The sequence below is a fragment of the Panthera pardus genome, unplaced genomic scaffold (genome assembly GCF_024362965.1).
Source record: "Panthera pardus isolate Hobbes unplaced genomic scaffold, ASM2436296v1 HiC_scaffold_21, whole genome shotgun sequence".
NCBI classification, from domain to species: domain Eukaryota; kingdom Metazoa; phylum Chordata; class Mammalia; order Carnivora; family Felidae; genus Panthera; species Panthera pardus.
In genome coordinates, this window is record NW_026526777.1 from 42,269,200 (window position 1) to 42,286,821 (window position 17,622).

At 37.6% G+C, this 17,622-nt stretch overlaps 1 protein-coding gene across 1 annotated transcript in view; it reads left to right on the forward strand.

Moving 5' to 3' along the window:
- The window catches only part of LOC128778845 (uncharacterized), a 180,021-nt gene that overhangs the window by 52,603 nt on the left and 109,796 nt on the right, over positions 1–17,622 (forward strand). The gene's annotated exons all lie outside the window — the stretch shown is intronic.

Here is a 17,622-nt window from a genome sequence, read left to right on the forward strand (position 1 = left end):
AGTGGGAAGTGGTTCCCATCCATGGTTTCTCTCTTGCTCACTGCAAGGCTGGCAGGAATAGGCTGGTTCCCACCCTGTGACATCATGTCAATCTTCCTTTGCATCTTGAGCTTCTGCTGCCTCCCAGTTTCTATTTCCAGGGGAACATGGCGGCTGAGTCTATATTTGGTGGGATGTTCTGCTTCCCTTTGGCACATTTGACTCAGGCTGTGTTAATTAGACAAATTCAAGAGCCTGGAAACTGGAAACTGGAGTTCTGTAGCCTTTGCTACTTGTGTACCCCTGAGGCTGCCAGGGATAATGTGGCTGTTTTGGGCATAGTTCTTCCTGCCATTTGCATGATGAGGAATTCATCTTCTTCCAGGAAAAACTGTCTTAGTAAAGAATTTATTGTATGGTCTTTTGCCTTGGATTGGCCTCATGAGTCTTCTGAGTCAAATTTATTTGTTCATTGAGTAGATATTTATTGAGTACTGGGTACACAGGTCTCTGATAACAAGTACTAATAAAGGAAGTAAATAAGAGTCATGTGAAAACCATAGATAGTTGTTTCCAAGGGTGTTGAGAGGATATAGAGATTATATTTTGAAAGTGATCAGTATGGGCTTTATAAGAAGGTGGAGTTTGAGTTGGACTCTCAAGGGTAGGATTTTGATTGGGGGCAGACTTGGGTGGAGGGGGGCTATAAAATGGAATTCCAGGTAGAGGAGATTGTGTGAGCAAAGGTGGGAGAAGGATGTATATGGGATCTGGCAAATGGATCAATATTATTTGAGCAAAGGATTTGTGTGGTGATGTGGTGGTAAGATGAATTCAGAAATGAAGGCTGGGGCTAGACAGTGGGAGCACTTCGGGGGTTACATGGGGCACCACAGAAGGTTTTACAGCAGGGATGTAGTAGATGAAATTTGGATTTTAGGAAGCATCTTCTAAAAGAGCTATCTCCTGGAGGATAAATTAAAGGGAGGAGAAACTGAAAGCAAGGAGACCAGTTCAGCTCAAGTCAATAATATATGCTAATATTTATTTCACATAGGTTAAATCATTTAATTTGCACAGCAATCCTCTGAGGTTGATACTATTATTATCTCTCTGTTTTAGCCAAGAAAATGAATGCATAGTGAGATTAGATGACTTATCCAATGTTATATAGCTGGTGAACCATGTCACTAGGATTTGCACTGAGGCAGTCTGGCTCTAGCATTTACATGCTCTTTACACTGCATGATACATTTTTCTGTATGTGTTGAACCCAAACCATGTGGAGGGAGCTACTAGCAACACAGACATGTAAATAAAACACAGTAAAACACATATAGTTTTGTCTTTCATCACTTAGTTGAGAGGTAATTATTTGGATAGTTCGAATGATAATTAAGTCTTGAACTATGGTGATAGTAACAGAAAAAGGGGAATGATTGACAGAATATGGTGCATCTCTGTGAGATGCATCTCTTAAAGATTACTTACGGTCCTTTTTTTTTTGCCTGATGTCCTGTGTCTTACAAACCATTATTTCATATGTTGTGTCTAATTTATGGCATTTCAAATGGTAGTTTAAATATGCTCCCTTTTGTTTCATCTTGGCCAGAAGCCAAATCTCTGTCATTTTTATTACACCTATATTTCAAATGAGTAAATTGAATAAAGAGCCAGCCCAAGATTCCAAATTGTAAGTGTCCTTAAACCTAATAGCAAGCAAAAAAAAAAAAAAAAACAAAAAAAACAAAAAAAACAAAAAACCACAAAAAAAACCCTAATAGCAAGCAGTCTTTAAGCACGTTCTGGTAGTTATTCTGCTTTTCTATTACCATCACCGTAGTTCAAAATTTAATTATCATCTGAACTGTCCAAATAATGGCTTAATTATTAAGAAGGACAAAACTATGTGTATTTTGTTTACACTTACGTGTTTACATGAAGTGAACTCTATGCTTGTCCCAGTTTATTATCTTGAAAATTTCCAGGCCACACTGCAGAGAAGGGAAAATCAAATAGATGTCAGACTCCTTGAAATGAGGGGACAAAGCTGAGAGTCTGGTCAGTTGTAGTTCTCAGGACAGAATAGCAGAGAGGGGAGAGTTGCATATAGATCTCCAGAGATTTTTAGGTCCCTTTTGAGGATTCAGCTGAGTACTTATGAGTGCCTGTGTGTGAGAAAACTACCTAAGCCTGGATAAAGAACTGCCTGAAAGGATTAGAGGTAACAGCCCTTACACAGAGTCAGAAATAGTGCCTATTCCCAATAGCCACACTAGAAACCTCAAGGTTCAAGGGCATTGAGTGGAGTACACAAAAGAGTTTTCTTCAGCGTTTGGGATTAATGAGCTCTAGATTGGGGCGCCTGGGTGGCGCAGTCGGTTAAGCGTCCGACTTCAGCCAGGTCACGATCTCGCGGTCCGTGAGTTCCAGCCCCGCGTCAGGCTCTGGGCTGATGGCTCGGAGCCTGGAGCCTGTTTCTGATTCTGTGTCTCCCTCTCTCTCTCTGCCCCTCCCCCGTTCATGCTCTGTCTCTCTCTGTCCCAAAAATAAATAAAAAACGTTGAAAAAAAATTAAAAAAAAAATGAGCTCTAGATTAGATACTACTCTGGTTCTCCATAACAAATGTTAAAAGCAGGACACAAAAGGACTGAATTGTTTCCAAGAAACTGCATCAAAAACAAAGATCACAAATACTTGTGGGTAAAAATTTTAGCAAAGAGTAAGATAAAATTTACAGTGTCAGCTATCCAATCAAAAATGATCAGCCATGCAAAGAAGATACAGTCTGTAATGAGATGAGTCAATCAACTGACATTGAATCAGAATTGACCCAGATGTTAGAATTAGCAGACAAGGCCATTAAAAATAATTACAACAGTATGCCATATGTTAAAAAAGTTAAGACATGGAAGATATAAAAGGCCAGATTCAACTTTTAAAAATGAGAATTACAATGTGTGGATAATACACTGGATGAGACTAGTGGTAGGTAAGACTTTGCAGAAGGAAAGTTTGGTGAACTTAAAGTCATAGCAACAGAAAATATCCAGAAAGAAAGAAAGGAAGAAAGAAAGAAAGAAAGAAAGAAAGAAAGAAAGAAAGAAAGAGAAAGAACGAACGAATGGAGGGAGGAAAAGAAACAAAGAAAAAGAAAGAAAGAATAAAAGAAAGAAGAAAGAAAGGAAGGAAGAAGGGAGGGAGGGAGGAAAAGAAAGAAAAAGAAAGAAAGAATGAAAGAAAAAAAAGAAAGAAAAAGAAAAAAGGAAGGGAGAATTTTAAGAATGAATAGAGCATTAGTAAGCTGTGGAGCAACTTCAAGTGACCTAATATGCATGTAATTGGAGTTTTACAAAGGAGAAGAGAGAGAGAGAGAGAGGACAGAAAAAATTATTTGGAGAAATAATGGGTGAAATTTCTAAATTTGTTGAAAACTATAAACTCTCAGCTCCAAGAAGCTCACAAACTCCAAGCACAAGGAACCTGAAGAAAACTACACCAAGTCACATGACAAGCAAGTTGCTCAAAACCATCAGTAAAGAGAAAATCTGAAAGGCAGCCAGAGGAAGGAGACACATATGTACAGAGTTGGGACAAAGATAAGGATGAGAGCAGATTTCTTTTGGAAAAACAAGCAAATTAAAGGAAGAAGTACTGAAAGACAAGTACCCCTGTCAACCTAGAATTTTATGTCCAAAGAACATATCTTTCAAATATGAAGGAAAAATGAAGATTTTTCAGACATGGAAAAGACATACTTATTATTAAAAACTCTTTAAATTCTTTAAGAGAAAGTAAACTGTTTAAACAAAAGCAGTAACAGTGTAGTGTAGTGTGGGATTTGTAGTATATATAAAAATGATAGGTAGGAGAGCAGCAAAACAAGGGTTAGGAAGAGAAAATAGAAATGCACAATTATAATGTTCTTACACTATATGAAGTAGTATGCTCTCACTTTACTGCATAAGGTAAATATGCATACTATAAACCCTAAAGCAACCATGAAAATAACAAAGCAAAGAGTTATAGAGTAAACTGTGTATAAAATGGAAATAAAATAGAATCATACAAATATTCAACTTATCCAAGATAAGGCAGAAAAAGAAGAGGGAAAGAACTACTAGAATGGACAAATAGAAAGATAAAAAGATAATAGATTAATACAACCATATCCATAAATACCCCAATTAAACAACAGAGATTGTCAGGTTGGAAAAAAACTATATATACTGCCTATAGGAAATACACTGAATATAAAGACACAAACTTTATAGCACTAAAAACCTATATTAGAAAAAAAAAAAAGTCTCAGATCAGTGACTCAGATTCTGTCCTAAGAAACTAGAAAGAGCAAAGTAAACCCCAAGTAAGTAGGAAAGAAAGAATAAGAGCAGAAATAAATTAGAAAACAGAAAAATAGAAAAAAATTAATGAAACCAAAAGCTAGTTCTTTGAGAAGGCCAATAAAATTGATAAACTTCTAGCCAGACTGATCAGGGAAACAATGAGGGAACATACAATTACCAGTTTCAGGAGAGGTGACATCACTGTAGATTTTACAGGTGTTAAAAAAAGAATAAGGATAATGTTATGAACAATTTTTTACCAGTAAATTCTACAATTTAGATCAAATTGACAAATTCCTTGAAAGATAGAAGCTAACAAAGCTAGCGTAGAAAGAGACAACCTGAATAGCTGCATTATGTATTTAATTTTTGGCTGAAAACGTTTCTACAAAGACAATTCTAGGGCCAGATAATGTCACCAGTGAATTCTATCAAACATTTAAATAGGAAACTTACACAAACTCTTCCCAGAAAATTGAAGAGGAAGGAATACTTCCCAACTCATTTTATAAGGCCAGCATTGCACTGATAACCGAAAACAGACAAAAACACCGGAAGGAAAGAACATTACAAACCATTATCCCTCATGGACATAATTGCAAACATTCTGAACAAAATTTTAACAAAATGAATTCAAAAAGGTGGTAGATAAACCATGAAAATATGCTCAGCGTCATCAGTCATTTGAGAAAGACAAAACTTCCGTGGGGGCACCACTGTATGTCTACCAGAATGACTAAAATTAAAAATGCTGATGATATGAAGTATTGGGAGGTGTGTGGAAGAATTGGAGCTCTTAAATGGTGGTGGGAATGCAAAATGGCACACCACACTGAAAGACAGTTTAGCAATTTTTTTAAAAAGCTAAACATATATCTGCAATATGATACTGGCATTTCACCCGTTACTCACCCAAGAACAATGAAAGCATATGCTTATACGATGACTTGTACACAAGTGTTCACTGAGGCTTTTTTTTTGGAATAGCCCCAAACTGGAAACAACCCAAATACCCATCAACTAAAGAATGGACAAACTGTTACATCAGTACAATGGAATACTACACAGTAATAAAAAGGAACAAACTATTGATATAAGCTATAACATGGGGTGAATCTCAAAATAATTATGCTGAGTAGAAAAACAGACAAAAATGAGTATATAATGTGTGATTCTATAGATCTCCATTCTAGGAGATACACACTGATGTATAGTGGCAGGAAACAGTGCTTTCCAGGAGAGAATGGAGAAGTGGGGAAGGATGAGGGGGAGATTACCAAGGGGCACAAGAAAACCATTTGGGTCAATGGATATGTTCATTGTCTTGATTTTGGTAATAGTTTGATATCTTATTCAATTATACTTCAGTAGAGCTCTTAAAAAATAATAATGACAACCTCAATGATTAAGAAGATATTGTGTGAGAACTGTATACTACACAGTGCTCCAGAAAAGTTAGTCATTAATTATATATAAGGGATTAAAGATGATATGTGATTGTAAGATTAGGAAATTGTAAGGATGGTGGTAGAAGTAATAGAAATAAAGGATGGGAAATGATTTGCAAAAGATGGTGATTCTGTTTTCCCAACTGTGACATATTGGTGGAATACCCAGAAGCTAGTTGGGAATGTGGAACCACGGCTGCAGAGATGTGAGTGTGGCCACAAATACGTGCAAATGTTCACAGAGGTGAGGCTGGAGGCAGGAGGGTAGAGGAGATATTTGCAAGGACAGCATAGGGCAAGGGGAGAGTAGAAGTCTGTGGACACTCCTAGCAGATTGTATAGCAGTAATTGGGGTACTGTTGATAGAGTAATTAGAGGTTATCTGAAATGGCGACATTGGAGTTGAGCCAGCCATGTAGAGATAAAAAAGAAAAGTGTTCCAGGCTGAGGAACAACTGGAGAGACCTAGAGATGGGAAAGACTTTGATGTGTTTTAGCAACTGTTTAGGAGGCCAGCGTGGCTAGAGTTGGTAAAGGAGGAAGAAAGTAGTTTAAGCCTTGGTTAGGTTGATAGGATGTGATGAGTTTAGATTTTATCTTCAGGGTAAAATCTATGATGTGTTTTTAGAAAGGTCATTATGGATAAGTTGCAGGTGGATAAGTACTTGTGGAGGAGACAAGTGAGAAGTTTCTTTCAGTAGTTCAGATGGGGAATGGTAGTGACTTGGACTAGGATCACCATGGAGTGGATAGATTAAAGGTAGAAAGATCAGGGCTTGATAAAAACCAAGGTCAGGAATCTTGCCAGTGACAAAACCATCGGGCCTTAAAATATTAGAGTTGGAAGTGGTATTAATGATTGCTCGGTAGAACTCCTTAACCAGCTACCATGTTTCCCATTTTGCTCTGGACACATACCTTAGCACATAGCAATAATTATCTTTCAAATTAGTGTGGTCCTTCGAAGTTTCCAATGTGTGTTCATATATGGTGTTTCCTTCAAGGGCATGGTCCTACCCTCCCTTTATCTCAGCTCGTTGCTCTGGTGTTCTGCTCCAGCCTATTTGGTCATAGCTTGGTACTCAGGTGCAGGGAATGGTGGTTCTTGTGTTATAAAGTGGGACCTGGGGAAGGGTAGGAGATACAGATGATGGAACAGAAGCTGAGGGAAGCAATTCCTCTCGAGACTGACTTCCAAGTACACAACCAGCCATCTTGTCTTCAGAGAAAGGCTAGCACTGCCTCCCTCTCTTCTTCGAAGCTTCTCCTTACATCCCAACCTATTGAAACCAGTCTCAGCATTCAGAAAGCATGCTATACTGTCTTCTCTTCTAGGGAGTCTTTCCCTGCTTCCCTTATCTGTTCTCATCTCACATTGTTTTGAACTCTCACTTTTGTATCTCTCTGGGCATTTGTCTCAGCTCAACATATTATTAATTATTTCAAACTTTCCCTGAGTGATTGTGTCTTTCACCTTTTTTTATGCCCTATGATCCTTACTGCATATAACTCATGCATATAGCAGGGACCTGGTGAAGGTTGTTGAATTGAACCCATTCAAGTTCAAATACAAGCTTCAGACATGGTAGGTACAGAGAAAAGTTAGAAGGGAACTAAGATTCCTATGTGAATGTTTGTTGATTCGAGAGAGAAAGAGAGAGTGCAAGCAGGAGGGAGGGAGGGAGGAAGGGAGAGAGGGAGAGGGAGAGGGAGAGGGAAAGGGAGAGGGAGAGGGAGAGGGAGAGGGAGAGAGAGAGAGAGAGAGAGAGAGAGAGAGAGAGAGAGAGAGAATGAATCCCAAGCAGGCTCCACACTCAGCATAGAACCTGACATGGGGCTTGATCCCATGACCCTGGGATCATGACCTGAGCCAAAATTAAGAGTCAGATGCTCAACCAACTGAGCAACCCAGGTGCTTCTGAATGTTTATTTTTTTCATTAAAGTTTTTCTGGCTGAGATATAATTGACACATATCATTGTATTAGTTTTAGGTGTGCAACATAATGATTTGATATGTCTATATACTGCAAAATGATTATCACAGTAAGTTTATTACTATCTGTCACCACATATAGTTACAATTTTTTTTTTCTGGAGATGAGACTTTTAAGATAGATCTATTCTTTTAACAACTTTCAAATATACAATACGATATTGGTAATTATAGTCTTCATGTTGTCCATCGCATTCCCAAGGCTTATTTATCTTATAACTGGAAGTTTGTGCTTTTACACCACCTTCCTCCATTTCACCCACCCCCCACTCCCTGCCTCTGGAAACCAAGAGTCGGTTCTCTGTAGCTATGAGTTTGTTTTGTTTTAGATTCTACATATAAGTGAAATCATATGATATTTGTCTTTCTCTGTTTGACTTATTTCACTTAGCATAACATCCTGTAGTTCCATTCGTTGTTGCAAATGGCAAGATCTCATTCCAATGTGTATGGAATATTGGAATGTTCCAATGTACACACACACACACACACACACACACACACACACACACACACAAACGCACCACATCTTCTTTATCCATTCATCTACTGATGGACACTGGGGTGGCTTCCATATCTTGACTGTTGTAAATGATGCTACAATAAACCTATGTCTTTTCAAGTTAGTGTTTTCATTTCTTTGGGTAAATAACCCAGTAGTGGCAGTAGTAGAATTACTGGGTCATACGGTATTTCTATTTTTAATTTTTGAGGAACCTCCATTCTGTTTTCCACAGTGGCTGCACCAGTTTATGTTCCCACCAACAATGCACAAGGATTCCCTTTTCTCCACATTCTCACCAACACTTGTTATTTCTTGTCATTTGATGATGGACATTCTAACTGGCGTGAGGTGATATCTCATTGTGGTTTTGATTTTCATTTCCCTGTTGATTAATGATGTTCAGCATCTTTTTCATGTATCCGTTGACCATCTGTATGTCATTTTTGAAAAAATGTCTATGTAGATCCTCTGCTCATTTTTAAATCATATATATGTGTGTATATACATATGTGTGTGTCTGCGCGTGTGTGAGTGTGCACGCGTGTGTGCACACACATATTTTTGGTGTTGAGTTGTATTAGTTCTTTATATATTTTGGATATTAATCCAGTATAAGATATATCATTAGGAAATATCATCTCCCATTTAGTAGGTTGCTCTTTCAATTTGTTGATGGTTTCCCTCCCTGTGCAAAAGCTTTTATTTTGGTGTAGTATTTCCCTTGCCTAGAAGACATATCTAGAAAAATGTTGCTAAGGCTAATGTTAAAGACATTACTACCTATGTTTTCTTCTAGGAGTTTTGTGTCTTCATGTCTAACAATTAGGGGTTTAATCCATTTTGAGTTCATTTTTGTGTATGGTATATAAAAATGATCTAGTCTCATTCTTTTGCATGTAGCTATCCAGTTTTCCCAACACCATTTATTGAAGAGACTGTCTTTTCCCCATTGTATATTCTTACCTCTTTTATTATGGATTAGTTGACCAAATAAACAGGTTTATTTCTGGGTTCTGTATTCTGTCCCATTCATCTGTATGTCTATTTTTGTCAGCACCATACTTTTCTTTATTACTATAGCTTTGTAGTATATACTGAAATCTGGGATTGTGATACCTTAAGTTTCATTCTTCTTTCTCAAGATTGTTTTGATAATTTGTGGTCTTTTGTGGTTCCATAGAAATTTTAGGATTATTTTTTCTAGTTCTGTGAAAACTGTTGTTGGTGTTTTGATAGGGAATGCATTGAATCTGTAGATTTCTTTGGGTAGTATGGACATTTTAACAATATTGATTATTCCAATCCATGGACATGGTAGGTCTTTCCATTTGTTTATATTCTCTTCAGTGTCTTTCATAGTTTTAAGAGTACAGGTCTTTCACCTCCTTGGTTAACTTATTCCTAGGTATTTTATTCCTTTTGATGCAATTTTAAATGGAATTGTTTTCTTAATTTCTCTTTCTGATAGTTTGTTATTAGTTTATGGAAAAGCAACAAATTTTTGTATATTAGTTTTATATCCTGCAGCTTGGCTAAATTAATTACTTCTAATAGTTTTTTTTTGTAGTCTTTAGGGTTTCCTATGTGTAGAATCATGTCATCTGCAAATAGTGACAAATAAGGACAGTCTAACTTATCCTTTCCCAACTTGGATTCCTTTTATTTCTTTTTCTTGTGTGATGGTTGTGGCCAGGACTTCCAGGACCATGTTGAATAAAAGTGGTGAGAATGGACATCCATATCTTGTTCTAATCCCAGAGGAAAAGCTCTCAGTTTCTCACCACCGAATATGATGTTAGCTATGAGTTTCTCATTTATGGCCTTTATTATGTTAAAGTATGTTCCCTCTAAACCCATTTTGTTGAGAGTTCTTACCATGAACAGATATTGCTTTTCTCAAATACTTTCTCTGTATCTATTTATATGATCATATGATTTTTATCTTTCATTTTGTTAATGTGTATCATATTGATTGATTTATGGATATTGAATCATTTTGCATCCCTGAAATAAATCTCACTTGATTGTGGTGAATGGTCCTTTTAATTTATTGTTGAATGTGGTTTGCTAATATTTTGTTGAGGATTTTTGCATATGTGCTCCTCAGAGATATTGGCCTGTAGTTTTCTATCTCTCCCTCCCTTCCTTCCTTCCTTCCTTCTTCCTTCCTTCCTTCCTTCCTTCCTTCCTTCCTTCCTTCCTTCCTTCCTTCCTTCCTTCCTTCCTTCCTTCCTTCCTTCCTTCCTTCCTTTCTTTCTTTCTTTCTTTCTTTCTTTCTTTCTTTCTTTCTTTCTTTCTTTCCTATCAGGGTAATGCTGGCCTCATAGAATGCATTTATTTGGAAGCTTTTTTTTACCTCTGCTATATTTTGGAATAGTTTGAGGAGAATAGGTATTAACTCTTCTTGAAATGTTTGGTAGAATTTGTCTATGAATCCCTCTGGTCCTGAACTGTTGTTTGTTGGGAGTGTTTTGATTACCAGTTCAATTTTGTTACTAGGCCAATTGGCCTGTTCATATTTTTTTATTTCTCTTGATTCAGTTTTGGAAGATTGTATGCTTCTAGGATTTTATCCATTTCTTCTAGGTTGTTCAATTTGTTGGCATATAATTTTTCATTGTAGTCTCCTATAGCCTTTTATGTTTCTGTGGTGTTGGTTATTTCTCTTCTTTGATTTCTGATTTTATTTATTTGGGTTCTCTCTCTTTTTTTCTTGATGAGTCTGGTAAAAGATTTATCAACTTTATCTTTTCAAAGAACCAGCTCTTGGTTTCATTGATTTTTTCTATTGTTTTTTTAAATCTCCATTTCATTTATTTCTGCTCTTACATTTATTATTTGCTTCCTTCTGCTAACTTTGGGTTTTGTTTGTTCTTTTCTAGTTCCTTGAAGTGTAGGGTTAGCTTGTTTATTTGAGATTTTTCTTGTTTCTTGAGGCAGGCCTATATCACTACACATTTTCCTCTTAGAACTACTTTTGCTGTGTCCCAAAGATGTTGGACTATACTGTTTTCATTTTCATTTATCTTCATGTATTTTTTCTTTCCTCTTTGATTTCTTCATTGACTCACTGGTTGCTTAGTAGCATGTTGTTTAACTTGCATGTGCTTGTGTTTTTTTCCAGTTTTTTTTTCTTGTTTCCAACACCATTGTAGTTGGAAAAAATGTGTGATATGATTTCAGTTTTCTTAAATTTAGTGAGATTTATTTTGCGGCCTAACATATGATTTATCCTGGTGACTGTTTCATGTACAGTTGAAATGAATTAGTATTATGTTGTTTTGGGATATATACCCGTATATACCTGTTAAGTTCACCTTGTCTAATGTGATATTCACAGACTGTACCCTTATTGATTTTTTTGTCTGAATGATGTATCCATTGATGTGAGTTAAAGTTTCCTTCTATTATTGTAATACTGTCAATTTTCTCCTTTATGTCTATTAGTATTTGCTTTATGTGTGTTTAGGTTCTCCAGTATTGGGTACATAGATATTTACAACTGTTATATCCTCTTGTTGTGTAATAATTTTATTATTCCTAATTATAGCCTTTTCTTTTCCACTTAAAGAAGTCTGTTTCACACTTCCTATAAGGCCAGTTTAGTGGTGATAAACTCCTTTAACTTTTGTTTGGGAAACTCTTTACTTCTCCTTCAATTGTCATAGATAACCTTGTCAGGTGGAGTATTCTTAGTTGTAGGTTTTTTTTTTCCTTTCAGCACTTTGATATATCATGCCATTCCCTTCTGGCCTGCAAAGTTTCTGCTGAAAACCTAACTGATAGCCTTATGGGGTTTTCCTTGTGGTTTACTAGTTGCTTCTTTCTTGATGCTTTAAAAATTCTCTTTATCTTTAACTTTGACATTTTCATTAAAATATATTGTGGTGTGGACCTGCTTGGGTTCATATTGTTTGGAACTCTCTGTACTTCCAGAATCTGGATGTTCGTTTCCTTCCCCAGGTTAGGGAGGTTTGTAGCTATTATTTTTTCAAAGAACTTTTTTTTTTTTTTGCCACTTTTTCTTTTTCTTTTTTCTCTGGGACACCTATAATGCAAATGTTTGTTTGCTTGATGTTCAAGAGATCTATTCTTATTTTGTTTTATTCTTTTCTCTTTTTGCTGTTAAGCTTGGGTGATTCTTATTACCCTGTTTTCCAGATCACTGATCTGTTTCTGCATCCTCTAATCTACTGTTGAGTCCCTTTAGTGTATTTTTCATTTCAGTTTTTGTATCCTTCAACTACTATTGGTTCTTTTTTATATGTTTTTTGTCTTTTTTGAAGTACTCACTATGTTCATCTACTCTTCCCTCCACTCCAGTGAGCATCTTTATGACCATTATTTTGAAATCTTTGTCAGGTAAGTTGGTTGTCTCCATTTCATTTAGCTTATTTTCTGAGGTTTTGTCTTGTTTTTTTTTTTTCCATTTGGTATGTATTCTTCTGTCTCATTTTGCTTGACTTTCTGTGTTTGTTTCTATTAATTAGGCAGAAGAGCTACTTCTCCTAAACTTGAAGAAATTGTCTGGTGTATGGTCACCCCTGTGCAGACTGTGTGTGCCTGGTAATTTTGGCTGGCTGGTTGGAGTTGTGGCTGACTTGGGTTGTGGGTCCTGGGGCACTTCATGCTGTGGTTGCCCTGGTAGGATGACTAGAGTTGAAGTGGGCATGGGCCAGGGTGGCCCGAGGGTTCCCTGGCAGGACAGCTGAACTTGAAGTGGGTACATGCTGGTGGAGTGCTGGGGCTCTCCATGAAGAAGATATCCTGGGAGGACAGTTGAAGCTGACATAGGTACAGGCTAGGGTGTTGTGTGGCACCCTGTGTATGGGGAGTCCTGGTGGGGTAGCTGGAGGTGAAGTAAGGTATGGGTTGAGGGGTCCTGGCACTCTGTACTGAAGATGTCCTTGTTACTTGTCTGGAGCTGAAGTGGTATGAGCTAGGAGTGGTTCTGGAATGCTTTGTGCCTGGGTCATCTTGGTGATCTGGCTGGAGCTGTAGAGAGCACTGACCAGGGGTTTCCTGCACTGGGGCCACTGTGATAGGAGGATTGGGTTAGTGTGGCCTAGAGGCCTGTGGCTCACTGAGGTGCTAGGCTGGCTGGTCTCTGCTCCCATCCATACTGTCAAGGTAGAGGGGAAATGTAAACTGTGGCTCCCACCAACTTCTTCAACCTGAAGAGAGTTCTAGCAGCTACCCCACATTTGGCAGAGTTCTAGGGCTGGTTCTGTTATATTTTAGTTGCCCTTTTATTTTCTTTTATTTCCCCCCCCAAATTTATATTTAAATTCCAGTTAGTTTCAAGTGTAGAATTTAATGACTAACACTTACATACAATACCCAGTGCTCATCACAAGTACCCTTCTTAATACCCATTGCCTATTTAACTGGTCTCCCTGACCACCTCCTCTCCAACAACCCTCAGTTTGTTCTCTATAGTTAAGAGTCTGTTTCCTGATTTGCATCTTTTGTTTCCCCCTCACTATGTTCATCTGTTTTGTTTCTTAAATTCAAACTGCGGCATTTTTTTTTCTGTGCCCTGGGGCAAGTGAATCTACTCACAGTCTCTTAGTACTATTCCTCCCCACTGCAGTTTGCAATGTTGGGGATGAAGGTTTCCTTTGTTACCTCTGTCTCTTTTGCCATTCTCTCTGTAGTCTGTCTTTCATCGTACAGAAGCTATTAAGTCAGCCCTCTGTTCTTCAGGAGGAACTGTTCTATATATAGGTGTGGATTTGGTATGTCTATGGAGAAGGTGAGTTCAGGGTTTTCTTATGTCACCATCTTGGCTCAGAAGTCCATATTTTATTTATTTATTCATCTGTTGATGGACACTTGAGTTATTTCCATGTTTGGTTATTGTAAACAATGCTGCAGTGAACATGAAGGTGTAGATATGTTTTCAAAAGAGTGATTTCATTCCATTGGGATAAATACCCAGTAGTGTAGTTGCTGGATCATATGGTAATTATGTTTTTAATATTTTGAGGAACCTCCATTCTATTTTCCATGGTGGCTACTCCAATTTACATTCCCACCAACTTCGTACAAAGGTTACGTTTTCTCCACATGCTTGCCAAGGCTTATTATTTCTTGTCATTTTAATGATAACCATTTTAACAGGTGTGAGGTGATAGCTCATTGTGGTTTTGATTTGCATTTCCCAAATGATTAGTGAGATTGAGCACCTTTTCATTTACCTGTTGGCCATTTTGTGTATCTCCTTTGGAAAAATTCCTGTTTAGATCCTCTGCTCATTTTTTGGTTAGAGTGGTTTCTTTTTTCCTTTTGAGTTGTATGAGTTTTTTTTTATATTTTTGATATTAACCCCTTATCAGATATATGATTTATAAATATTTTCTCCTATTCAGTGTGTTGCCTTTTCATTTTGTTGGTGGTTTTCTTTAATGTGCAGAAGCTTTTTAGTGTGATGTAGTCCTACTTGTTTATCTTTTCTTTGTTGCCTCTGTAAGGGTTAAATTGTAGTGTAGGGCTAATGCTTAGCTTGAAAAATAACAGCTTTGTGTTGACACTGAAGGTTAAGAGATAACAGCCTTGCTTTGCTCTGGTAAACTACGCCTCATACTCTTGTAAATTAGGCTTCACCAATTAAGGAAACAAAAGTTCAAAGAAAAGAGCTTCAGAGGCAGGGTCAAGGAGATCCACTGGTTGCAACTTAGAGGCAGAAAGTCTAAAGTAAACACCTCATTAGGCAACTGTTTCTAACTCATCTGGAAACTGTTTCTTTGTTCTGTTCCCAGGTGATGATAAAACGATGTGATCGGTTATAAAAACTCTGTTCCCCGGCTGTTTGAGGCTGCACTCTTATCAAGAGTGTTGGTCCCGATCGGTCGGCCTTGCCTCTCATTGTAATAAACTTTGTTGTGACTGTCACTGGTGCCTGTAGCATTCTGTTTCAGGAGTCGTGTGGATGCAACAGCCTCCCCTGTGAATTTTGATTATAGTATCTCTACGCCAGGTATAAATGATGGAGTAGGAGTGGAGGTGGGGACAGAAAGGAAATAAAGGGAATAAATGGAGCACTTGGGGGTGCTAGAATTAGGAAAGTATGTATGTGGCAAAATGCCCTTAGAGAACTACAATTCTGAGTATGAGCCTGACCACCATCCTAACTCTTCCTTGTTTAAAATTTAAAATAGTCTATGGGGAGATATTCTCTTTTTAGGATCATTATTCTGATTTTATTACAGAGCTCAGTTGGGAAATTAATTTTTTATTTTAGGAATTTGCTAGAATATATCTGTGGCAGAAACTGGTAAATACTCAATAAGCTCATTTCCTCCTCTTCCTGGGCATATAGCTTGACTACATTTCTCTGTCTTTCTTCTCCCTTGTAGTTAGGTATGGATGTAAAATGGAGCCCTGGCCAGTGGAATATGGGCAAAAGTAATGGCTGGCTAGGTCTGGCCCTTCCTGCATTATCATCTATGCTTTTTCTCTTCTTGTGTGCTGGCTGAATGCCAGAGATCCAGTCTAGAGGAGCACTATCCAGTAGAACTTTTGTGGTGATGAAATGTTCTAGAGCTCTGCTATCCAATATGGTAGCCATGCATTTACTGTGCACGTCAAATACAGCTAACAGGACTGGGGTACTGAATTTTTAATTTTATTTAATTTTAGTTAATTTAAATGGCTACAAGTAGCTAGTAGCCACCATGCTGGATAGCACAGCTTTTAATGGAAGGAGTCTGGTCTCTGAGTGACTGGATTGAGCAGAGTTCTTGGCCTACCTGCACAACATGGTAAAGTGCATGAGAAATACATATTTACTGTGTTAAGACACTGAGATATAATATCTGTTCCATAAAATGAGGGATACCTGCTGATATACCTACACTAAAAATTCATATGGTATGCATCTTCAACTGGAAAGCAATGTGGCTGGACAACCCAATATCTAATATCAAACCTAATTATCTAGTGTCATTCCTAAATAGACAATTTAATCTTATTTCACCTCCCTTAAGCTCCCAGTTTTGCCCCCCATCCTATTTTCTTGGAGGGAAGTGATGAACAAAAGGCCATGAGGCAAACACTACCTCCTTTTCCTACTCAGGGTAGAAGAAACTGCTCAGGGTTCTGGTTTCCTCTCCATCCTAGCTCACTGTGTAGGCTTGGGCAAATCACTTGTTATTATCTCTTGTTATTGACTTCCTTACCTATAAAATTATGATTTCAGGGTTTGCTTTTTTTTTTTTTTTAAATATATGCTCTCTTCAGCATCCTGTTTCTTCTTCTTTGCTTGGGTGATCCTTACTCCAAGTGCTTCTGGCTCAGGGCCCTTCCAGGCCTTTCTAAGTTCTGTTCTGTGCCTCTGTCTTCCCACCTTCATGTCTTTCCTCTTTATCATTGATTATGCCCATACCTGTTAATACTGCCTCACACCTCACTCACTTTCAGCCTCTCCAGCCTCATTTCCATGTCAAACTCTGCTCAGATGGCTTTTAGGAATATCACTATAATGCCCTTCTGTTCATCTTCAAAAGGGTGGGATCTGGGAACAGATGAGTCTCCCCTGTCTGAGTACTTAATCCTGTGACATGGTTTTTCTCCCATATCTATAAATTCTAGGCTTTTACTTCCTTCACTCCCAGAGTGTCTGAAGAATTAAAAGTTTGTAAATTGCCTTGAATTCCTTGGGGATAACTAGCAAGTGTAAAGAATAAAAATCATTTCATATAAAGCTGTTGAAAAACAAGCAGTGAATTGATTCACAGTCTCCCCCATTGGGCTATGATTATGAGTGTCTCAGATGAAATATCACATTTCAGCAAGACAGGTGATGCCTGTGTTAGGCTGCTAATTGTAATAAAAAGCTTAATTTGCACTTCTGTTTCTCATTCCAGTGGGTTGGGAGTGGGGGTGGCAAGGATGGGGCTATTCAGGGAGTCTTTATAAGCTTGTCCTTGAGTTGGTGATGGGAAAATGATTGTTCCAGCATTGTACAGTCAAAGCTTGACTGCTGTGTGCCATTAGCTCCCCAGCTATTCTGTTTCTCAATAACATTATCATTTTTCCTGTCTCCTAAGGTATAAGCTTTGCATTCATCACTTACTCACCTACCTCTTCCTTTTATTTTCCTTACGCTTGTCCTCCCCTCCTTTCTCCTTTTCTTGTACCCCCCTTTCTCTTTTCTTTCCTTCCTTTCTTTTACCATAATTCCTTAATAATTTTGATTATCTGTTATATTGAAGAGACTGATATAAGGTGATGAATGAGATAAAAAAGTTCCCTGCCATTGTGTAATTGCAAACTATGATGGTTGACAAACAATGATACAAGGAATTCTGACAAAAGAGTTATTTAGTTGTTCATTCAACAAATAATT